This window comes from Lepisma saccharinum, chromosome 8 (genome assembly GCF_977018435.1).
Source record: "Lepisma saccharinum chromosome 8, izLepSacc3.1, whole genome shotgun sequence".
Classification (NCBI taxonomy): Eukaryota; Metazoa; Arthropoda; class Insecta; order Zygentoma; family Lepismatidae; genus Lepisma; species Lepisma saccharinum.
Genome location: NC_139236.1, coordinates 94,516,739 through 94,543,006, shown reverse-complemented (window position 1 = coordinate 94,543,006; position 26,268 = coordinate 94,516,739). Strand labels below are relative to the sequence as shown.

The following is a 26,268-nucleotide window of genomic DNA, read 5'->3' as shown; positions in this document are numbered from 1 at the left end:
AAGATCTGAGTATGTCGTTTTTGACCTTATCTGGAAAATCCTTTCTGAAAATTTGAAAATTCTTCAAAAATTCGTCCAAAATCTTGATGTCTCCAATATCTTGTTATGTACGTTTTTTCCACGTGTCTTGACATCCAATGTATCCCTGCATAGTTTGGTGAAGATCTGAGTATGTAGTTTTTGACCTTATATGGAACCTCCTATCTGAAAATTTGAAAATTCTTAAAAAATTCGTCGAAAATCTTGATGTCTCCAATCTCTTGTTTTGTACGTTTTTTCCACGTGTCTTGACATGCAGAGTATCCCTGCAAAGTTTGGTGAAGATCTGAGTATGTCGTTTTTGACCTTATCTGGAACCTCCCATCTGAAAATTTGAAAATTCTTAAAAAATTCGTCCAAAATCTTGATATCTCCAATCTCTTGTTTTGTACGTTTTTTCCACGTGTCTTGACATCCAATGTATCCCTGCAAAGTTTGGTGAAGATCTGAGTATGTAGTTTTTGACCTTATATGGAACCTCCTTTCTGAAAATTTGAAAATTCTTAAAAAATTCGTCCAAAATCTTGATGTCACCAATCCTATGTTTTGTATGTTTTTTCCACGTGTCTTGACATCCAATGTATCCATGCAAAGTTTTGTGAAGATCTGAGTATGTCGTTTTTGACCTTATCTGGAACCTCCCATCTGAAAATTTGAAAATTCTTAAAAAATTCGTCCAAAATCTTGATGTCTCCAATCTCTTGTTTTGTACGTTTTTTCCACGTGTCTTGACATCCAATGTATCCCTGCAAAGTTTGGTGAAGATCTGAGTATGTAGTTTTTGACCTTATCTGGAACCTCCCATCTGAAAATTTGAAAATTCCTAAAAAATCCGTCCAAAATCTTGATGACACCAATCTCTTGTTTTGTACGTTTTTTCCACGTGTCTTGACATTCAATGTATCCCTGCAAAGTTTGGTGAAGATCTGAGTATGTAGTTTTTGACCTTATATGGATCCTCCTTTCTGAAAATTTGAAAATTCTTAAAAAATTCGTCCAAAATCTTGATGTCTCCAATCTCTTGTTTTGTACGTTTTTTCCACGTGTCTTGACATCCAATGTATCCCTGCAAAGTTTGGTGAAGATCTGAGTATGAATTTTTTGACCTTATATGGAACCTTATATCTGAAAATTTGAAAATTCTTAAAAAATTTGACCAAAATCTTGATGTCCCCAATCCTATGTTTTGTATGTTTTTTCCACGTGTCTTGACATCCAATGTATCCCTGCAGAGTTTGGTGAAGATCTGAGTATGTCGTTTTTGACCTTATCTGGAACATCCTTTCTGAAAATTTGAAAATTCTTAAAAAATTCGTCCAAAATCTTGATGTCTCCAATCTCTTGTTTTGAACGTTTTTTCCACGTGTCTTGACATCCAATGTATCCCTGCAAAGATTGGTGAAGATCTGAGTATGTAGTTTTTGACCTTATCTGGAACCTCCTATCTGAAAATTTGAAAATTGTTAAAAAATTCGTCCAAAACCTTGATGTCTCCAATCTCTTGTTTTGAACGTTTTTCCCACGTGTCTTGACATCCAATGTATCCCTGCAAAGTTTGGTGAAGATCTGAGTATGTAGTTTTTGACCTTATCTGGAACCTCATTTCTGAAAATTTGAAAATTCCTCAAAAATTCGTCCAAAATCTTGATGTCTCCAATCTCTTGTTTTGTACGTTTTTTCCACGTGTCTTGACATCTAATGTATCCCTGCAAAGTTTGGTGAAGATCTGAGTAAGTAGTTTTTGACCTTATCTGGAACCTCCAATCTGAAAATTTGAAAATTCTTAAAAAATTCTTCCAAAATCTTGATGTCTCCAATCTCTTGTTTTGTACGTTTTTTCCACGTGTCTTGACATGCAAAGTATCCCTGCAACGTTTGGTGAAGATCTGAGTATGTAGTTTTTGACCTTATATGGAACCTCCTTTCTGAAAATTTGAAAATTCTTAAAAAATTCGTCCAAAATCTTGATGTCCCCAATCCTATGTTTTGTATGTTTTTTCCACGTGTCTTGACATCCAATGTATCCATGCAAAGTTTGGTGAAGATCTGAGTATGTCGTTTTTGACCTTATCTAGAACCACCCATCTGAAAATTTGAAAATTTTGAAAAAATTCGTCCAAAATCTTGATGTCTCCAATCTCTTGTTTTGTACGTTTTTTCCACGTGTCTTGACATGCAAAGTATCCCTGCAACGTTTGGTGAAGATCTGAGTATGTAGTTTTTGACCTTATCTGGAACATACTATCTGAAAATTTGAAAATTCTTAAAAAATTTGTCCAAAATCTTGATGTCTCCAATCTCTTGTTTTGTACGTTTTTTCCACGTGTCTTGACATCCAATGTATCCCTGCAAAGTCTGGTGAAGATCTGAGTATGTAGTTTTTGACCTTATCTGGAACCTCCTATCTGAAAATTTGAAAATTGTTAAAAAATTCGTCCAAAATCTTGATGTCTCCAATCTCTTGTTTTGTACGTTTTTCCCACGTGTCTTGACATCCAATGTATCCCTGCAAAGTTTGGTGAAGATCTGAGTATGTAGTTTTTGACCTTATCTGGAACCTCATTTCTGAAAATTTGAAAATTCCTCAAAAATTCGTCCAAAATCTTGATGTCTCCAATCTCTTGTTTTGTACGTTTTTTCCACGTGTCTTGACATCCAATGTATCCCTGCAAAGTTTGGTGAAGATCTGAGTATGTAGTTTTTGACCTTATCTGGAACCTCCTATCTGAAAATTTGAAAATTCTTAAAAAATTCGACCAAAATCTTGTTGTCCCCAATCCTATGTTTTGTATGTTTTTTCCACGTGTCTTGACATCCAATGTATCCATGCAAAGTTTGGTGAAGATCTGAGTATGTCGGTTTTGACCTTATCTGGAACATCCTTTCTGAAAATTTGAAAATTCTTAAAAAATTCGTCGAAAATCTTGATGTCTCCAATCTCTTGTTTTGTACGTTTTTTCCACGTGCCTTGACATGCAGAGTATCCCTGCAAAGTTTGGTGAAGATCTGAGTATGTCGTTTTTGACCTTATCTGGAACCTCCCATCTGAAAATTTGAAAATTCTTAAAAAATTCGTCGAAAATCTTGATGTCTCCAATCTCTTGTTTTGTACGCTTTTTCCACGTGTCTTGACATGCAAAGTATCCCTGCAACGTTTGGTGAAGATCTGAGTATGTAGTTTTTGACCTTATCTGGAACCTCATTTCTGAAAATTTGAAAATTCCTCAAAAATTCGTCCAAAATCTTGATGTCTCCAATCTCTTGTTTTGTACGTTTTTTCCACGTGTCTTGACATCCAATGTATCCCTGCAAAGTTTGGTGAAGATCTGAGTATGTAGTTTTTGACCTTATCTGGAACCTCCTATCTGAAAATTTGAAAATTCTTAAAAAATTCATCCAAAATCTTGATGTCTCCAATCTCTTGTTTTGTACGTTTTTTCCACGTGTCTTCACATCCAATGTATCCCTGCAAAGTTTGGTGAAGATCTGAGTATGTCGTTTTTGACCTTATCTGGAACATCCTTTCTGAAAATTTGAAAATTCTTAAAAAATTCGTCCAAAATCTTGATGTCTCCAATATCTTGTTATGTACGTTTTTTCCACGTGTCTTGACATCCAATGTATCCCTGCATAGTTTGGTGAAGATCTGAGTATGTAGTTTTTGACCTTATATGGAACCTCCTATCTGAAAATTTGAAAATTCTTAAAAAATTCGTCGAAAATCTTGATGTCTCCAATCTCTTGTTTTGTACGTTTTTTCCACGTGTCTTGACATGCAGAGTATCCCTGCAAAGTTTGGTGAAGATCTGAGTATGTCGTTTTTGACCTTATCTGGAACCTCCCATCTGAAAATTTGAAAATTCTTAAAAAATTCGTCCAAAATCTTGATGTCTCCAATCTCTTGTTTTGTACGTTTTTTCCACGTGTCTTGACATGCAAAGTATCCCTGCAAAGTTTGTTGAAGATCTGAGTATGTAGTTTTTGACCCTATCTGGAACCTACTATCTGAAAATTTGAAAATTCTTAAAAAATTCGTCCAAAATCTTGATGTCTCCAATCTCTTGTTTTGTACGTTTTTTCCACGTGTCTTGACATCCAATGTATCCCTGCAAAGTTTGGTGAAGATCTGAGTATGTCGGTTTTGACCTTATCTGGATCATCCTTTCTGAAAATTAGAAAATTCTTAAAAAATTCGTCCAAAATCTTGATGTCTCCAATCTCTTGTTTTGTACGTTTTTTCCACGTGTCTTGACATCCAACGTATCCCTGCAAATTTTGGTGAAGATCTGAGTATGTAGTTTTTGACCTTATCTGGAACCTCCCATCTGAAAATTTGAAAATTCTTAAAAAATTTGTCGAAAATCTTGATGTCTCCAATCTCTTGTTTCGTACGTTTTTTCCACGTGTCTTGACATGCAGAGTATCCCTGCAAAGTTTGGTGAAGATCTGAGTATGTCGTTTTTGACGTTATCTGCAACCTCCCATCTGAAAATTTGAAAATTCTTAAAAAATTCGTCGAAAATCTTGATGTCTCCAATCTCTTGTTTTGTACGTTTTTTCCACGTGTCTTGACATGCAAAGTATTCCTGAAAAGTTTGGTGGAGATCTGAGTATGTCGTTTTTGACCTTATCTGGAACATCTTTTCTGAAAATTTGAAAATTCTTAAAAAATTCGTCCAAAATCTTGATGTCTCCAATCTCTTGTTTTGTACGTTTTTTCCACGTGTCTTGACATCCAATGTATCCCTGCAAAGTTTGGTGAAGATCTGAGTATGTAGTTTTTGACCTTATCTGGAACCTCCTATCTGAAAATTTGAAAATTCTTAAAAAATTCGTCCAAAATCTTGATGTCTCCAATCTCTTGTTTTGTACGTTTTTTCCACGTGTCTTCACATCCAATGTATCCCTGCAAAGTTTGGTGAAGATCTGAGTATGTCGTTTTTGACCTTATCTGGAACATCCTTTCTGAAAATTTGAAAATTCTTAAAAAAATCGTCCAAAATTTTGATGTCTCCAATATCTTGTTATGTACGTTTTTTCCACGTGTCTTGACATCCAATGTATCCCTGAGAAGTTTGGTGAAGATCTGAGTATGTAGTTTTTGACCTTATATGGAACCTCCCATCTGAAAATTTGAAAATTCCTAAAAAATCCGTCCAAAATCTTGATGACCCCAATCTCTTATTTTGTACGTTTTTTCCACGTGTCTTGACATCCAATGTATCCCTGCAAAGTTTGGTGAAGATCTGAGTATGTAGTTTTTGACCTTATCTGGAACCTCCTATCTGAAAATTTGAAAATTCTTAAAAAATTCGTCCAAAATCTTGATGTCTCCAATCTCTTGTTTTGTACGTTTTTTCCACGTGTCTTGACATCCAATGTATCCCTGCAAAGTTTGGTGAAGATCTGAGTATGTCGGTTTTGACCTTATCTGGAACATAATTTCTGAAAATTTGAAAATTCTTAAAAAATTCTTCGAAAATCTTGATGTCTCCAATCTCTTGTTTTGTACGTTTTTTCCACGTGTCTTGACATGCAGAGTATCCCTGCAAAGTTTGGTGAAGATCTGAGTATGTCGTTTTTGACCTTATCTGGAAACTCCCATCTGAAAATTTGAAAATTCTTAAAAAATTCGTCCAAAATCTTGATGTCTCCAATCTCTTGTTTTGTACGTTTTTTCCACGTGTCTTGACATGCAAAGTATCCCTGCAAAGTTTGGTGAAGATCTGAGTATGTAGTTTTTGACCCTATATGGAACCTCCTATCTGAAAATTTGAAAATTCTTAAAAAATTCGTCCAAAATCTTGATGTCTCCAATCTCTTGTTTTGTACGTTTTTTCCACGTGTCTTGACATCCAATGTATCCCTGCAAAGTTTGGTGAAGATCTGAGTATGTCGGTTTTGACCTTATCTGGAACATCTTTTCTGAAAATTTGAAAATTCTTAACAAATTCGTCCAAAATCTTGATGTCTCCAATCTCTTGTTTTGTACGTTTTTTCCACGTGTCTTGACATCTAATGTATCCCTGCAATGTTTGGTGAAGATCTGAGTATGTAGTTTTTGACTTTATATGGAACCTCCTATCTGAAAATTTGAAGGTTCTTAAAAAATTTGACCAAAATCTTGATATCCCCAATCCTATGTTTTGTATGTTTTTCCACGTGTCTTGACATCCAACGTATCCCTGCAAAGTTTGGTGAAGATCTGAGTATGTAGTTTTTGACCTTATCTGGAACCTCCCATCTGAAAATTTGAAAATTCTTAAAAAATTCGTCGAAAATCTTGATGTCTCCAATCTCTTGTTTTGTACGTTTTTTCCACGTGTCTTGACATGCAAAGTATCCCTGCAACGTTTGGTGAAGATCTGAGTATGTAGTTTTTGATCTTATCTGGAACCTCCTATCTGAAAATTTGAAAATTCTTCAAAAATTCTTCGAAAATCTTGACGGAAGGCGTAGAGGTCGCAGCAATGTGGCGTGCCTGGCAGTGTCCCCCCGTCTCCCCGGTCGTCCGGGGGGGTTCGCGGGGGGCGTACTGTGAGCCCCTGGCCCGTGCGGTGTTCAACGAGTGGCCCATCCGACCCGTCTTGAAACACGGACCAAGGAGTCTAGCGCGTGGGCGAGTCTAAGGGAATCACTAAACCCGAAGGCGCAGTCAAAGCGACTGGGACGATCGAGGTGACCCGGAGTCGCTCAACGAAGGGCCCTCGCGCAGTCCCGGGGCGATCCCCCACCTCCGGGTGCGGGGATCGTACCTAAGAGCCCACTCGCTGGGACCCGAAAGATGGTGAACTATGCTCGGCCAGGACGAATCCAGGGGAAACCCTGGTGGAAGTCCGAACCGCCTCTGACGTGCAAATCGACCGTCTGAGCTAAGCATAGTGGCGAAAGGCCAATCGAACCGTCTAGTAGCTGGTTCCCTCCGAAGTGTCCCTCAGGACAGCAGGCGCTCGCAAGGGGGGTCCATCCCGGTAAAGCGAATGACCGGGGGCCTCGGGGCCGAAACGGCCTCGACCCACTCTCAAACTCTGAACGGGATGGAGGTCCCGCTTGCCCCTAGGGCGAAGCGGGGCCTTCTTTTCAGGACCCGAGTGCTCAGTGGGCCGCTCCTGGTAAGCAGGACTGGCGCTGTGGGATGAACCAAACGCCGGGTTAAGGTGCCTGAATCGACGCTGCTCAAACCATGAAAGGCGTCGGTTGCTCAAGACAGCAGGGCGGTGGCCATGGAAGTCGGCATCCGCTAAGGAGTGTGTAACGACTCACCTGCCGAAGCAACCGGCCCTGAAAATGGATGGCAATCGAGCGTCGTGCCTATACCCGGCCGCCGCCGCAATGCTCCATGCATAGGCAACTATGTAAGAATGACGCGGCGGTGAGTAGGAGGGCGCGGCGGTGAGCGTGGAAGGGTCTGGGCGCGAGCCTGCCTGGAGCCGCCGTCGTTGCAGATCTTGGTGGTAGTAGCAAATAATCTGATGAGACCTCGCTGAGGTCAGACGTGGAGAAGGGTTCCGCCTCAACAGCAGTTGCAGGCGGGTGAGCCGGTCCTTAGACCGCGGAGAACTCCCACCGATGCGTCGGGTCAGTTTCGCGACTGTCACCGCACCTTCGGGTGTAGTGGTTAGCGCGACGCGCCGGCGTCTCGGCCGCGATCGAAAGGGAAGTGGGGTATCCAGCCCTCCGCCGCGTCTCGGGACCGGGAGTGCGTCGCGGGTTCCCTCGAAGTCCGTAAGTCCAGGTAACTGGTGGCACCAGGAGAATCCGTCGGGTCCCGGGGGCAGAGTTGTCTGTTCTGTCAGAGCGATCCCCTACGCTCCCCGGAATCTTCCCAGAAGGAGAAGGGGACACTGGGGAAAGCTAAGAGAACCGTAGTTGGGTGCGGTTTCCCCGGGTGCCCGTCGGACCTTGAAAATCTTGGTGGGAACAGCGCAGCAGAGTCCCGAGGCCTGGCCGTACCCGAATCCGCATCTGGCCTCCGAGGTAAAGAGCCTCTTGACGATAGACTAATGTGGGTAAGGGAAGTCGGCAATCTGGATCCGTACCTTCGGAACAAGGATTGGCTCTGAGGACCGGGGCCGGTCGGGGCCCGGGGGGCCACCGCGGGTTCGGTCCGGCGTGGGTCTTCGCGAGGGGCGGGCAGTTCCTGCTCGTCCCGAGCGTGGACCGCGCGTCGGACTTCCGCGAGCGTCCCTGGGCTCTCTGAGGGGAACGCACCGAACCCCTTGCCCCCCTCGGGGGCGCCGGGGGGAACGTGCCTCCCCTCGAGTCGGCCGCCGACGAACGGTCGACTCAGAACCGGCACGGACCAGGGGAATCCGACTGTTTAATTAAAACAAAGCATCCCGACAGCCCGAGAGGGTGTTGACGGGATGTGATTTCTGCCCAGTGCTCTGAATGTCGCGCTGAAGAAATTCAGGGAAGCGCGGGTAAACGGCGGGAGTAACTATGACTCTCTTAAGGGAGCTAAGTGCCTGGCACTACGAGGGTAGAGGTGAAACTCGTCGATCCTTGCACCCAGGTACTACGGGGCGAGGGATGGTACTCGTTGACCCCCGCATGAAGGTTCCCTTAAGAACCCTGCCTCAGGGTACAGAGCGGGTCACAGGTGGCGGATAGTGATACGGCTTGCAGATATGTGAGCTAGTGGTGTACACCACCCCGGACCAGAGGCTAGGGGAGGAAACCCCGACAACCCGCTGCCTTGCGGGCGGGTTTTGACCCAAAGGCTAAGGGAGAAAACCCAGACAGAAAACCCTACTCCCAGAACAGCGAAGGGGGTAGGTGAAGCCGCACTCTCGCTTTGTCATGGGGGGATGTTGAGTCCAGAATGCCTAGTACTGTTCAAAACCTCATCCATAAGGCTGGGGCTGGATGAGGAGACCTGCCCAGGGGGGACTGGTGACAGGAAACCCTTAGGGAACGAGCCAAGCGGAGATAGAGGCAGTGGTGGGAGAGAGAAGGACTAGGAAGCATGGCAAGTTCATTGAACGGGGTCCACAACACTGAAGACTCGGTGGTGCCGACCCTCGGCCTGATTAAGCTGGGGGTCCTTGGCGTAACAGTGGCTAAGCCTGGGGAGTAGGTGGAGTAGGGCGATTTACCCTATACTCCGGGGATCCGGGTCTTTGATCAGGAAAGGCAGGATGGACAAAACTGAAACCTATGATGAGTGATAGGGCGAAGGGACTTCTGGGAGCGAAAGCTCCTGGAAAACCAAGTAACGAATGCGGAGACCAGGCAGCCCTTGATGTCGGCCGGCGACATTGGTGGGTATCGTTACAGAAAGCCGGAACCGGGCCTGTAGGTTGGCCGCGGTGAACCGAGCCGACCTTCAAACAACCTCCTGACTCTATTATGGCCACGACTAAAAGTACTAAGTATAATGCGTCTGAAGCCAGTCAGCGAGTTGAGGTTGGAGGAGGAGAGAGCAGGAGAGAGGTGAGAGATGGAGAGAGGAAAACGGGGAGGAGGAGTGAAGAGAAGGTGAGGATAGTGTACCCATTCGAAAGAGTGGACGGGGTGTACACTTGCCACACACATTTCCACCTGGTATTCACGTCGCAGAAGGGTGTAGCGAAGCATTATCGCGAGCTGCATCTGACGGACGTGATATACCAGTGTCGGAAGTGTGGCAAAGAGAAGGATGGGCTTCATGCGATGGAGACCCATGCCCCGAAATGTCGGCAGTCCGACATGCCAGTGGTAGAAAGTGGACCAGTGACGCCCGCAGTAATAGCCTGCCAAGTCGTTACCGATGGGAAACCATGCGGGAGGACATTCCAGAAGCAGGTGGGCCTAAGTCAGCATCAACGCAAGGCGCATCCTGACGCTTGGAACGAGGTCAAGATCTCACAAGAAAAGGTTCCAAGACCTGGTCCAGCCAGGAGTAAAGTGTGGTCAGTGGAGGACACACATACCTTCCTGGAAATCGAGAGGAGGGATCTCGATGCGGAGGGTAGACGGCGGGAATTAACAGCTGCGTTCCCAACAAAAACACTCAGGCAAATCCGGGACAAGAGGAGACACCTTGCCCAGCAGGGACTCCTTACAGCACCGGATAAACCTAGGCCCGAGCCGTCCGATACCCCCACCGCCTGCAGAGGCGAGGACCAGAGCCAGGCTCTGGTACATCCAGAACAGGAAGTAAGAGGCCCAGCGGAACTGAGAGAACTCGGGGGCTCTAAGGAATCGGCAACAGCGGGGGTAGAGGTGAAACTCGTGGATCCCCGCTGCCCCGAAAGCAAAGAGGGGAGAGGTGACACTCGTCGATCCTTGCCAGAAAGAGCCCCAGAGGCCACCAAAACCACAATGGCAGTCAGACTGGTCGAACCGGATGAGACAAGCTCGGATTCAACGGAGGAGCTCGAGGGAGCCAGGCACCCGGCAGCAGTGGGGGGAGAGGTGAAACTCATTGATCCCTACTGCCCCGGGAGGAGAGACGAAAGGGAAGGCTCCCTTGAGAACCCGGCCTCTCAGGAGACCGAACCGGAGGCGGCAACGCCAAACCCGGAGCCGAAGATGAAAGAGCACACGGAAGAACCATACGTTATCAATGTCCATCTTATGGTGGATAAATTGGTAGACGTGAACAGCCCAGAGGATCCTGGACCCACAAATATCCTAGCGGAACCATTTGTGGAGTACCTGGAAGGGATTCCTCCTAACCCGGAGTCACGCTTGCGCGAACTCGACAGGGGAATAAGGGAGCTGTTCGACCTAGGAAAGGAACGGGCAGGTGAGAAACTGGAAGAGATAGTGGACGTGCTCACCAGTGTGCTGAAGGCGGGGGTGGTGGCTAGCACTCCACCCCCAAGAACAGCAACACCAAAGAAGGGGCGAAGGAAGTCGAGGTGCAAGAGACCTGACCAGCTCTACGCCAAAACTCAAGCAATCTTCAAAAAGTGTCCACAGAAGATTGCGGACTCCATCGTTCAGAACTCCAGTGAGTTTCTGGACGAACAGGATGTCAGACCTGGGAACAGGAAATTCGTCGAGTTCTACCAGGATCTGTGGAGTCAAGAAGGCTCCTTCACAGCCAACTTCAAAGAAAAAGGAATTGACGAGGAGAGTAGATTGGCAATGATGCTTCCGATTTCGGTGGACAGTGTCCGTAAAAGGTTAGCCAATCTCAAAGACAAGGCCGAAGGCCCCGACGGTCTCAGGAGGGTCCACCTGAGACAACTAGGGGTCACAACAACGCTCACCCACCTCTTCAACTATATCCTATATGCGGGCTCGGTTCCGAAGAGGTGGAAGCAGAACCGAACGATCTTCCTTCCCAAGATGGGAAAGGACAGATCCCAGGTTAAGAACTGGCGGCCCATCACGATAAGCTCAATCGTATGCCGGACCTTCACCGGCATTCTTGACGAGACCCTGCGACGCTTCATTAGTTTCACGACTGAGCAGAAGGGGTTTGTCAAGGGCGAGGGGTGCGCGGCGAACTGCTTTATCTTGGATAAAGCGATAAGCCACGCCAAAAAGCAAGCCCGAAGAACCCTCACCGGCTGCGCGGTGGACATAAGTAAAGCCTTTGACACCGTTCCACACGCAGCAATGATTGATGCTTTGACGAAGAAAGGTGTCAATCAACACCTGATATCCTTAATTGCAGATATGTACGACGGAATCTGCACAACAGTATACGGCGAATCCATCGAGCTGCGAAGAGGGATCAAGCAAGGGGACTGCTTGAGCCCATTCCTGTTCAACCTCGTAATGGATGAGCTAATTGAGGATATCAAAGGCGCCGGTGCTGGCTATGATCTGGGCAACCAGAAACTAGCAGCATCAGCATACGCCGACGATCTCGTGATTTTCACGAACAACGCTGCTGGAATGAACACCCAGCTTGCCCGAGTGAGTCAATTCCTTGACAAACTCGACATGGGCATCTCGACTGAGAAATGTGTGGCCTTTCAAATTGAAGGCACACACAAAACATGGGTTACTGGTTCCCCTCAGCTCACGCTGGGCGGTATGCCCATCAAGGTGGTGAAAACGGGAGAGGTCTTCAACTATCTCGGGTGCCAATACACTCTGGCACAAGGCCTCTCGAACAAATATCACCTGCGGGAGGTCAAGGAGATCCTGATCCGCGCCTCCAGGCTCAAGTTAAAGCCACACCAGAAGGCGAAACTTATCGGCACCAACATCCTGCCTAAATTCCAATATGCATGGGTGAATGTCGGGGTTTCAAAGAACTTCCTGGAATCCATTGACTTGGAAGTCAGGAGGTTCCACAAACGGGCCTTCAAGTTACCTGAATCCACCACCGATCAGTTATTGTACTGTAAAAAGCGCGATGGTGGTCTAGGCGTTCCGCGCCTGACCACCATCATTCAGCTGGGGATACTAGGAAATCTCTGTAGACTGAGAGACTCGCGGGACGAGGTGGTAACACACCTCTTCCAAGAGACAGACATGGGCGCCAGAATCGAAGGCATTGCCAGAGTGACTGGCGTCCAAACACCTGTTACGCTGGACACCATTGCTGCGGCCAGAAAATTAATAACTGGTTCGGAGCCGGATCGATGGAGCCAGCAGCCACTACATGGCTTGGGAGTCAAGAACTTCTTCAACGACCCCATAGCCAACGCAGCTCTCGTCAATCAGGGACTACTAAAGCCCGGTCAGCTCAACGACTTATTGAGGCTTAGATCTAACACGGTTGGACTCAACCATGTCCTCAAAAGCGCTAAGGTGGTGGAGTCCGATGAGTGCAGGAGATGCCATGCGGCGCCCGAGACCCTAGGGCACGTAATAGGCGCCTGCACAGCATCAAAAGGACTGCGGATCAAGCGTCATGATGAACTGCGGGACATCATAGAGGCTTCCGCAAAAGGGTACACTGTGGCTAAAGAGCAAACCTTCTCCATACCTGCGACCAAGGAGCGTCTTAAGCCGGACCTCGTCCTAGTGAAGGATAACGTCGCGTACGTTACCGACATGACGGTCAGGTTCGAAACTGAGAATTCACTCAAGGAAGCGGGGAAGGAGAAGGTGGATAAATACAAGAAGTTGGACGAGGTGGTAGCGTCCACACTTCAGGCCGATCGGGTGATCCATACTCCCATAGTCCTGGGGTCAAGAGGAGCTCTACCTCCAATCACACGTGCTGCGCTAAGACAGCTGGGCATCAGCAGCAACGAGCTCCTCATGACGCTGAGCTTAACGGCAATCCGAACGTCTATCAAGATTGTCAATCAGCACTTGGACTACAAATAGACAACTACCAAAGGGTTCACGGGGGGAACCACGTGCCTGGCAACGACGAGGGAAGAGGTGAAACTTGTTGATCCTCGTCACCCAGGCTAAAGCGAGGGGAGACCTGAAAATCCGAGATCCCCGCAAACGGAAGAAGGTTCCCCCCCCAAAGGAGAGACGAGAGGAGAGGTGGTGTCGGTAACGAGGGAGATAGACACAATCATGCGCTCGGGGGAGCCAAGCGCCCGGATACCATAGGGGGAACTCGCAGATCCGCGCGCACTAGACAGAAATACAGAAATACATAAAGAAGGAGGGTAAAGGACGAAGAGAGTCACACAACTATCTATATTATACAAGAAATTCATATATAAAGAGTTATATCTATATACAACTTAACTTATTTTAATTTATTATTATTTATTTATTTATTTATTGGTCGTACTATTGTATGACCGGCAGAGGTGAGAGAAAGGTGGAGTAGGAGTTGGAAGATCAGTAAAAATCTTGAGTATTAAAGTACCTATGCTAACATAGGGAAGAGACGGGGCTAATGGGCTCAGTCAGAATAGCCAAATGCCTCGTCATCCAATTAGTGACGCGCATGAATGGATTAACGAGATTCCCTCTGTCCCTGTCTGGGGCGACTCGATACGTGGAGACGGTCTAAACTCGGCACGCACGCGTTACGGTAGTCCGAAACGCGTCCAAAAAGTGCGAATTTCGATCGGGAGTGGTCCGCCACTGTGCAAATACGGGTTTGTGAACGTGTCAACCACACTCTGTGAAAAGGTGACGAATTTTGATAAAGTGGTTCCTGAGATATCACAATTTCAAATTTCGGATGTGAAGTGAAGCGTGAGATTTCTCAAGAATCACGGAAAAAGTGCACGTCCCGGGGAAGTTTACCCCCCCTGGAGCCCCCCCAATCCGTTATACCTTGGAGACCGACTGGATTCGCTGCGGGAAGCTCCAAGCTACATTTTTAACCCCCGACCGACTCGAGGTGGTAAGTACTTTTTAGACAATAGCAGAAAAACCACCCCCATGCTATCCTTATGGCGTAAATGAATGCGAACAAATTAAGGTGAAAACAAGTACCGAAGTAATAGTGTTTATGAACCCTTATCACCTGAAACGATTTTAATCGACGCAGGAAGGATCAAGGAACACACTCAAATTTACGCCATCACGCTCCAGTAGTGTGTTTGGTGGGGGCATAAACCCAAGAAAGGAAGAGCTCCTCTCAAGCAGGTTTGGCTATACTTAAAACTAGCTCAACATGAGCATATGAGCTTTTTGATCAAGTGTGGAACTCTGTCTAGTCCAAGATTTTTGTAAAAATGCCTCTTCAGAAAGGAAGAGCCTCCTCAGATTGATTTGCTTATACTTATAAAAGTTGCATCAACCAGATTTTTGTTCATAAACTTGTCAAAAATTGATATTTTTTTGGCTATACCTGAAATTAAGCCAAAAACCCACCCACCCCCCCCCCCCCACACACACACACACACACACACACACACACACACACACACACACCACACACACACACACACACACACACACACACACACATGTAATGCAAGAGCTCTTGCATCATGCTGTGCAACACCAGCAACAAATTATGATGCAAGAGCTATTGCATCATGCTGTGCAACAAATTATTATCCAATGCAACAAATTATTAGCCATGTATTGTTTTTTAATTGCTTAATTATGATATAATATGATGATGTATTATATTCTGATTGGTTTATTGTTTCAGAAGTTTTAATCTGTGCTTGGGGTATATAAAGAGATTTTGCATTGCATATCAGCCAGTATTGTGAGAGAGCTTGAGAAGAACAGACGTGTTGTTACAGTGCTTGAGAAGAACAGACGTGTTGTTACAGTGTTTCTCATACTTACAGGCTTGTTTGTTTTAATTCATATTTCTGGTATATTGAACAATATTTTGCCTGATATCCAGCTTGTTTATTGTAATCCACTCATATTTAGGGTCAAGCTTATATCTATCCCAGCCTGTTATACAAAAATCAATACATAACAAGGCCATTGAGCTAGACATGCATGTCCGCGCAGGCATTTGCGGAAGGTCAGTTTAGATCAATATTTCCACTTGTGGGCCATTGGCCTTACAACCTGTCATAAGATAGGCATAGAGTTTTGATTTAAAACCCAAAAAATTATATAATAAAACCGAGGATAAAAATTAATAATAATATTAATAATATTAATATTAAGTATATACACTAAATATACAAATCACACAGCCGAACCTAACTGTTAAGTATAAAGTTTTGAATTGAAGCCCAGAATAAACAACAAGTAAAATGCCAAAACAAAAATATTGTAACCAATGCAATAAAAATATATTTAGCTCTAATTGGGCCAGACACCAAAAGATTTGTAACCCAGACAAATGCAGAACTCCCACAAAAACATGCCCCAAATGCCATATAAAATACAACATGCAATATTTCGCATATAAACATAAAGATACTTGCTCTGCACAGTCATCAACACAACCATCCACATCTGCTCTGAAAAGGAAGCACGAAGCACCTCTTAATGCCAGAGCAGCAAAGCAGCCACGCAATGCACCACCTATCCATAGCAGTTTTAATAGCCAATTAAGAGATTATCGGTTTGTATCAGAGCCAAGATGTGGCTTTGAGAATTTTTTGAACAGTGTAAATCCTGATGTGCAGGCAATTCTAAATGCACAAAATGGCTCTTATAAGCTGTCCCTCAAATTGTATACTCAATATAAGAAACCAAATGGCACAAAATTTACACAGCCCCACATAACAGAAACTGTACCTGTATATTCAAATACAAATTCAGACACAATAATAAGCAGTTTGATGGATCAATTGAACATTAAACACTCTGAATTTGCTGCAAAAGAGTCTGGATGGACCCTATGCGGTTCATCACACAAATTATATGTTAATATTTCTGAATTCAGCTCATTACAAGGATCTACATATCTGCCATTACCTGATAATATTAAAAACAAAAGAGCCGTGGTCAATATTGAAAATACCGACCAGAAATGCTTTTTGTGGTGTATATTAGCTGCTTTGTATCCAGTTTCAAGGCATCCTGAGAGAATAAGTTATTACAAACAACATGAACATCAATTTGATGATGCAATGGAGGGTTTAGAATATCCAATGTCTGTTCAGAATATTGATAAATTTGAAAAAAGAGCCAGGCATATCAATGATAAACAATTATCTATTAACGTTTTTATTTGTTCCACTGGTCGTGACAATTGCTTGATAGAACCTCTCAGAATCAGTACACTTGATGATGAATCTGCTGTTCCAATTGATCTGCTCTTAATTGAAGGGGATGACACACACCATTACACTCTGATACATAATTTTGAAGCTTTGGTGAGAACACAACTAGACAAATATAAAAAAATATTTAAGTTGTGCAGAAGATGCTTAACTGTATTTGATGGTAGAAAAATGGTGAATGGGGTTCGTGAAGAGAGTGCAGAAATTGCAAAAAATAAGTTAATTGAGCATCTGAAATATTGTGGCAACCATAAACCTGTTCATATGGTGATGCCTAATCCAAGTGAAAAAGCAAAATTCAATAAGTTTGAAGCCTCGTTGGAACACCCAGCATATATTGTCTGTGATTTTGAATCAAATCTCAAACCTCTTGCATTTTGTAGCCCAGATCCTGAAGATTCTTCAATTACACCATACCAGCTACATGAACCTTCCAGTTTTTGTTATATAGTTATACGGGATGGTGTAGCTAGTGAGCCACACTTAAAGATGGGGCCAGATGCCATCAAAATATTTGCACATAGAATAGAAAATGAGTGCCGTGACATAGCATCTAAGATCTTATTAAAATCAGAGCCTATGTTGCCTTTAACAGAGAAACAGATTGAAGATTTCAACAAAGCAGAAAAATGCCCGGTATGTGAATCTGAATTTTCAGATACAAATATCAAGGTACATCACCATTCTCATACAGATGGAAAATTCTTAAGGGCCCTGTGTAATAGCTGTAATATTAAGATCAAGAGACCAAGATTTGTCCCCATATTTTGCCATGGAGCATCCAATTATGATTTCCATCATCTGATTAGATATGAGGGATTTGACAAGCAGAATTTAAATATTTTAGCTGAAAATGATGAGAAATATATTGCTATTAGCAAAATAATTAAAGTTAAAGATGTTCCTATTCACATAAGATTTCTTGATTCTTACAGAATTTTATCTGCTAGCCTGGCCACACTGGCCACTCAATTATCTGATGACCAATTCAAAATCACACGTGCATTGTTTCCAAATCAGGACCTGAAATTAATTAGGCGGAAGGGTGTATATCCATATGATTATGTTACAGATTTTTCTAAATTTGATGAATGTTCTCTGCCACCACAAGAAGAGTTTTACAGCAAAATCAGAGGATCTGGAATCACTGATGATGATTATCACCATGCCCAATTGATGTGGAACAATTTAAAATGCCAGACATTTGGTGATTATCACAAGGCATATTTAAAACTTGATGTGACCCTCTTAGCTGATGTAATGCAGGCATTCAGAAAATCTTCTATGCAAAATTATGGGTTGGACCCAGTGTATTTTTTCAGTGTTTCGGGCCTAGCATGGGCTGCAACGTTTTTCAACACCAAAAAGCAATTAGATCTGATCCAAGATCAAGATACGTATCTGTTTATGGAGAAAGGTATAAGAGGAGGGATGGTGCAATGTTCCCAGAGATATGCCAGAGCAAATAACAAATATATGCCTGATTATGATCCAGCACGGCCATCAAATTATATAGTGTATGTAGATGCAAACAGCCTCTATGGTCATGCCATGATGCAAAAATTGCCACATGCAGAGCTTGAATGGGTCGAAGATTTCAATATTGAAGATCTTAAGGATTTTGATGACAGTGACTATGGCCTCTTCTTAGAGGTTGATCTGACAATTCCTGATGATTTACACAACAAATTTTCTGATCTGCCCCCAATTCCCGAGGTTCAGTGCTCACCTGGCTCTAAACAGAAGAAGCTCATGATGACTCTGGAGCCGAAACAAGGTTATGTCATATATTACAAAAACCTCCAGTTCCTGATGCATCATGGTGTTCAAGTGACCAAACTTGGCAAAGTTTTGAGGTTCAGGCACTCAAGATGGTTGAAGCCATACATTGATACAAACACAGAGCTTCGAACATCTGCAAAGAGCCAATTTGATAAGGCCTTATTTAAATTGATGGTCAATTCTGTGTATGGCAAAACAATAGAAAATGTCAGAAAACATACCGATGTTAAAATAATTACTGACCCCAGCCTGAGCAAAAAATTGGTTGCAAAGCCTAATTTCAATTACAGAAGAATTTATGATGAGCACATGGCACTTTTCAACATGAAAAAAACAAAGATTAAGTTTGATAAACCTATTTATGTAGGGGCTGTGATATTGGATTTGGCCAAATTACACATGTTAATATTGTATTATGATGTGTTGAAACCTTTTTATGGTGATAATGTAAAATTGATGTACATGGACACGGATAGTTTTATTCTTGATATTAAAACAGAAGATGTTTATCAAGATATGGCACAACCTGAATTATTTAAATATTTTGATACCAGTGAACATACAAAGATTCAACCCCACAACAAAAAAGTACCCGGCATGTTAAAAGATGAGACACTTGGTGATGTTATTGTGGAATTTGCTGGGTTAAGTGCCAAGATGTACAGTTTTGAGACATGTAGTGGTGCTGTTGCCAAAAAAGCCAAGGGCATTGGCAGAGTAACTGTTGAAAAAGAGCTTGAATTTGAAGATTATAAAAATTGCATCAAATCCCAAAATTTAATCAGAACATCAGAATCCAGAATTCAGAGTGTGGATCACTTATTGACTTCAAATGTTGTAAGAAAAGTGGCTCTGGACCCACATGATGATAAGAGATGCATTTTATCATGTGGCATACATACTCTACCGTGGGGTCATTGTGATTTGAAAAGTGGGAATCAATGCCCAATTACAGAGCATGATTTGAAATAAATAAACATGCCTATGAACTTATTTGGGTTCAAAAAACAAGGTATTATGGATCTGCCAACACCACAACCCTCTCCTGATATGCTGTCTAAACTGAGTGGCTTGTTAATTAGTCATCTGAACAGCATACTTACAGATATTGATGATGAAACAGGCAAAATATTGTACATATTTAACAATAATTTAAATCATTACCAATTACCTGTAGGTGGGCAATTGCAATTTATTACAACCCCTGAGGGTGATGTTAAAATTTCAGTAGGGAGAAATATTTACAGAATTAAGCACTCAAACATGGTTTCTGGCACTGTTTATACTGTTTCTGCTGGTGACTGCTTATATATTGAGGTCCCGGGATCCTATGACAAGCTTATACCTTTTTTTATAGAATTAAGAATTAGATATTCAATAATAAATAACCGCTAAAACAAAAATGCCTAATGATATATTTGGCCATACAAGACATGAAGATCACAGTGATGAGATTCTGATGCTTGATGTCAGAGTCAAGAAATTAAGAAGCGATTTACAAGCTTTACAAACCACACTGAATGCCAGTCTTCAACTAGAAATTACAAATTTGCAATCACAATGCATGGACCCTCTTCTTAAAATTGATTCTGAACTCAAATTGTTGCTTCAGAAATATACTGATTTGGCCACATTAGATAATTTTCAAAGTTTGGAAGAAGCTGTAGCAGCTCTTCAAGCCAAATTTAAGACCCAGGCTAACAACTCTGAGCAATTGAAACAGCAATTAGAGGAGCAGATTAATAATGTCCAGACACAACTCCAAACAATTGTCAAAAGCATAAAATCACAAGAAGATTTTGATATAGTGATTTCCACTCTAAAAGAACAGATTCAGTCACTCCAAATACCTAATCTGGACCCTCTGAACAATGCCATAGCCGAGGTTAAAGAAAAAATTGAGACACTTGAAAATTTTATGAACAATTTGCCATCTTCTGATGCTTTGAATGCAATAACTCGGAGTGTAGCAAATATTAAGCTGCAACTTGAAACATATGAAGATTTTGGAAAAATTCAAAGTTCCATAACCCATCTTGAAGGTACAATAGCAGCAGTGCAAAGTGATTTGGCAAATGTACTAGAATCCCGATTGCCTGGGATTGTAGATACACTTGTTAGTGTCCAGCAACAAATCACAAAGCTTGAAAACCTCAACACTGAATCTGAATTATCTCATTTTCATCATTTGATAGATGATATCCAAACAAAACTTGAAATTTTACAACATTCAACACCCTCTCAGGCAGATATAGCCCTGCTCCAAAATGCTATGCAAAATGTGGCTGATGCTTCTGAATTAAACAATGTAAAATTGGCACTTGAATTTTTGCAAAATACAGTATCAAATCTGCCCACATCACAGGAACTTAAAAATATTAAGAGGGCAGTGAATCGCATATTGAAATCAGAAGATATCAAGAATATCCAGGCAGAGATCAAACATCTCACTCAGACAGTGGCCACTCTACCAACAAATCAACATATTAATGAATTGCATGCCCTGTTTGAGGATATCAGAAGACAGGTCCATGATCTTACTGCTCAAAATTCAAAATTGGCAGTTGTTGAAAATTTACAGCAAATTGTAGCTAATATCAAGCAACAGCTAGGGACCATGGAATCCAATCAAGCAAATGCTTTGTCTGTTTTTGCCACCCAGCTACAAGAGATTGTGCAACAATACAAAAAACTTGGCGTGGAAATAAAAATCAAGCCAGGGCACGATGAGATTGTTAGGACCATCAATGAGCATCTTGAATCTGTAACAAGCAGATTGCTCACAGCAGAAAAAGAAATAACAGGCATAATCGAGAATCCAAAACATTCAGTAATTCTTGAATTAAACAGCATCCCCAACCAAGAATATGATTCTCCATTTACACCAGGTGGCAAAATATATAAGCTGTCCCCTGCACAATTTTATTACCAGTTTTTTGTTGGGGGCACACTGAGACCAATCAAAATCAAATATTGGATTCAGCCACAGGCACACCACTACCCTATCTTATCAATAACAAATGCTGACAACAAACCAAAAGTCACCAGTGTAGAATTGGAGGATTTTACCGACCCCAATACATTGGAAACAGCCTATACTGAAGATGATGGCTCTCTGGAATTTAAAATACATATTGGGGACAAATTATATTTAGAAAATCCTGCAGTATCAGCTGCTGAACACCCTATAGTTGCAATATTCTTGTTTACATATTATGTCTAGAAAAATTATTGTTGATGAATTACACAGACAGGCCAGACATAATTTTAAGAGACTCCCAGTAGTCACAAAGGGCATAGATGATTTATGGCAAAGCGACTTGATTGAGTTGTCAAGTGGGCAGTTGAAAAACTTAGACAAAATCAACAAGGGCTACAAGTATTTACTTACTGTAATAGACACATTTTCAAAATTTGCCTGGGCTGTGGCACTTAAATCCAAGACTGGAAAATGTGTTACAGAAGCTTTTAGAACAATCATAAATCAGAGTGGAAGATCCCCGCGCTATTTGCAAACAGATAATGGCAAAGAATTTTATAATTCAGTGTTTCAACAATTTATTAAAAGCCAGGCAATAAAACATTACTCGAGTTACAGTGACCTCAAGGCCTCAATTGTAGAGAGATTCAACAGAACCTTAAAAAATCTTATGTATAAACAATTTACACTGCAAGGTAATTATAAATGGATTAATATTCTTCCAGAACTTCTACATAAATATAACAACTCGGTCCATTCCACAATCAACATGAAACCCTCTGAAGTAACTTCATCTGATGAGCAAAAATTGATCAGCACTGTTTATTATCCTAGATACCAGCCAACAACAAGAAAGGCCAAATACAGGGTGGGGGATCAAGTAAGAATCAGCAAATATAAGCACTTATTCAAAAGAGGTTTTACAAGGAACTGGAGTAGAGAATTATTTACAGTGGCTCAAATTAAACCTGGGAGCCGATACACATATATAATAAAAGATCACCGAGGAGAAATTCTCAAAGGCAGGTTTTATGAAGAAGAACTCAACAAAACTAAACAGCCTGACACATATCTCATAGAAAAAATCATCCGCAGAAAAGGCAACAAGTTACTTGTCAAATGGCTAGGACTTCCAGAACACAGCTGGATCGATGCAGACAAAATAATAATATGAACGCCTGGGATGTTATAAAAAGGCTGCCAGAGCCTGAACAGCAGAATAAGAGAAATGGCAAATTGCTCCCTGATAATATTAGGTGTCTTATTGTTGGGCCATCTGCTTGTGGTAAAACTACACTAATGGTTGATAATTTTTTATTGGCACCCAACTGGCTAGACTGGAAAAACAGGCACTTGTATATCTTCTCTAAGAGCTTGGAACAATTAAAATATCAGCAGCTGATGAAGCTATATGATGGATTGGATATAGCCATTTTTGAACCAGATGTTAAGCCACTTGATGAATGTCTCGATAATTCTGTTGTTGTGTTTGATGACATTATACTGGATAATCAAAACAAGGTTAGAAATTTCTTCACACAGGGCCGGCACAAAAACATTGATTGCTTCTACCTGGCACAGACTTTTTCTAAAATTCCCAAGCAGCTGATCCGAGACAACAGCAATTTTATATGTGTGTTTCATCAAGATCATACAAACCTCAGGCACATACATGATGAATATGTAGGTGGGGACCTGAGCTACAATGATTTTTCTAAATTTTGCAGCAGGTGCTGGAACCAGGACAGTTATGGGTTTGCCACTATTGATATGACAAGAACACCCAATAGTGGCAAATACAGAAATAAAATCAACGATTTTCTAGACGTAGAGACGTATATAAACAACCATGAAAAGGCCAATAATTGATGATCTTAAGTTAAGAGATTATCTTGTAAAAAGATTTAAGGGATGGAAATCAGAGAACCGTGGAATTTATGAAAAACACAAACAAACAGAACAGCCTGTAATTGATGCTATTAATAATTTAGGTAAGAATATCAAAACTGTTACAGAGCAAAATCAAAACTTGATCACAGAGCTTGTACCTGTAGCTGCAAGGAACATATTAGATTATCCATTCACCCCACTTTCCAGTATTCATACACCTAGTCCTATTGCTCCTAGAAGAATTGAAGCTACTCAGGATCCTATTGAATTGGGTCTTCTAGCTCAAAAATATTTAACAACACCTAAAGACAATAAAGATGAGGTTTTTGGCTTATATGCTGACACAGAGCTTGATGGCAGCATTATACATAGAATTGGCAATTTCAGGGTAACATTTATGGGAGATGATATAATTGTATATTCAGAATCTCGTCTCGGAGAAAAAGGTGCTTTTGTTAAGTACCCCGGCACACCTGGATTGTGGGAACTGATTACTCGGAAAAGGCCTGGCAGCTATACAGATCAAGATTATGAACATTACAAAGAAATATTAATAAAATCAGATGCTCTATACCAGAACAATGATCCCACACAAAAAAGAGTCAAGTCTAGCAGTGGGGCAAAATACAATAATTTAATCAAGCCCATATGGTCACAAATCAAGACTGGCAGTGGAATCAAACAATACAACACCCTGCCCAAAGAATTTGTGTGGGTTGATGATGTCAGGAAACTTATAGATAGGTTATTGGTGATAGCTGGGGAGGAAAATGCTGGGAACCACAATTTTTACAATGAAAAGGTTGGAATTATGGACATGATAAGCACCAAATTGTCTAATTTTATAGTGAATGACACTAAGGGGATTGGATATCTCATAAAAATTATTAATACTCTACCACCTAAATTTTGGAATATTTCTGAGGGTCGGGGCCTTGTTAATGACATTATAAACAAACTGCCATTTGAACTACATATTCCAGGCTATCAGTATTGTGGTCCCGGTACAAAATTGGACCATAGATTAAACAGAGGGGATCCTGGTGTTAATCCTTTAGATGCTGCTTGCAGAGACCATGACATAGCATACAACACACATTCTGATCTTGACAAGAGACATGTTGCAGACAAGAAATTAGAAGAGGCTGCATTTGGCAGATTTGTAAGCAAAGATGCTTCTTTGAGTGAGAGAATATCAGCATTGGGAACCACCATAGCTATGAGCACCAAACAAAAACTGGGGTGGGGGTTGTGAATATGTATATAATAAACCTACAATGAAGGCCAAGGGTGTTATGTATCAAATACCTTATGCAGGTCTCAAATCTCTTAAAACTATTGACAGCCTTTTGACCAAAAAGCAGCGCAAGAAAAAAAGCTCTTGTATTGCCAAGGGCCATGGTATGAAATTGTTGCTTAGTACCCCCCAATTAAAAAAATTACAGCAATCAAGAAAAAAATCACATGTGGGGGGTTTCATATTTACCATCCCGGCCATCTTAGCTGCTCTCGGGGCTGTGGGGAGCTTGGCCGGGGGATCAGCCGCCATAGCAAAAACAGTAATAGATGCCAAGAAAAATAGGGCAGAATTAGATGAGCAGAGGCGCCATAACCTGGCAATGGAGAAACAAGGCAAAGGTGTTAAAAGAGCCATGAATAAGTTTAAAAAAAAAACAAGAGCCGCTTACAAACCAAGATATTGAAGCTTTAATCAAGCCACTGGGCATCAAACATTTTAGAGGTGTGTACATGTCTGATTCTTTGCCAGAACAACCACTCAACAAAGAGTGTGGCATTGTTAATTTGGATGAGTACAAAAATCAGGGCACTCACTGGATTTGCTATCTTAAATATTTAAAAAATGAGGCATTTGTGTTTGATTCATTTGGAGGTGTTCCACCTGAAAATTTAATAAAATATCTAAATTCAGCTAATCTTTATTACAATAATGCCCGTGTTCAAAACTTCAAAGATGTTAATTGCGGACATCTGTGTTTATCAGTTCTTAGATATATGTCTCAAATAAATAAACCATCAATTGAAAATTTTCAAAAAGCCTTGTGGTATCTGAAACATCATGGGGGTATTCCATCTCACCAGCCAAAATTCAATATTGAAACTTAGATTACATGACGACATAGTGTATCCCAAAACAATAGCTCTCAGAGCATTTTACGGCATGTACTTGATCCCTAATATTACACACCACAACAACACAATTGCAGTTGGGGATCAAAAAATTGTTATTACTCCAGGGCAGTATAATCTATCTACTCTAAATGCTCAATTACCCAGAGGTGTAGTGTTAAGTCAAAATTCTGTCACTCACAGAGTAGAGATTGTATCTGCTACAGAAACAGTGAATCTGGGTACTATAGGAGAGCTGTTAGGCTTTGAGAACAACACAAAACTTGAACCAGCCATTAAACACACTGCTATGAATATACCCAAATTCTTAGCTATAGAAACTCTGAATATTCACTGTAATGTGGCCGAGGGTATGATCACCAAATCAAATGGCATAGGCACTCACAAACAAACCGGAATCATTGCAACATTCAAACCTAATTCTGAATTCATGGAGCCCATCATCTACAATCCATCCCCAACATTATATTTTCCTGTGTGTCATAATAGAATAGATTACATTGAATTGATGGTCACTAATGAAAAAGAAGAATTAGTTGATTTTGCTGGAGCCACAACAACTGCTATCATAGAGATTAATATTTAAATAAAAATACATACAATGGAAAATATTGAGAGTTATGAGCTACAATCATTCCCCCCAAACAGGAGGACATTTGCAAATTTAAATCAACCCAACACAGAGATTGAAATTGATCTGGACGTGGGGGATGGATTTATACACCCCCACAGAGCAGATCTATACATCAAATTTGATGTTGTAAAGCTCGATGGTACAGATTATCCGGCAAATTCAAATATAAGACTTGTGGACAATTTTGTGCCGCATCTGTTTTCTGAAATTGAGATCAGAAAGCACGGCGTTGTTATAAACAGAGTGGATTATCCCGGCATTACCTCCACAGCTATGGC

The 26,268-nt window shown here is 41.8% G+C and overlaps 1 pseudogene; it reads left to right on the top strand.

Annotated features, from left to right (window-relative positions):
• The first annotated feature begins 6,637 nt into the window (after positions 1 to 6,637).
• Positions 6,638 to 8,033, top strand: LOC145991902 (large subunit ribosomal RNA; annotated as a pseudogene).
• The last annotated feature ends 18,235 nt before the right edge of the window (positions 8,034 to 26,268 follow it).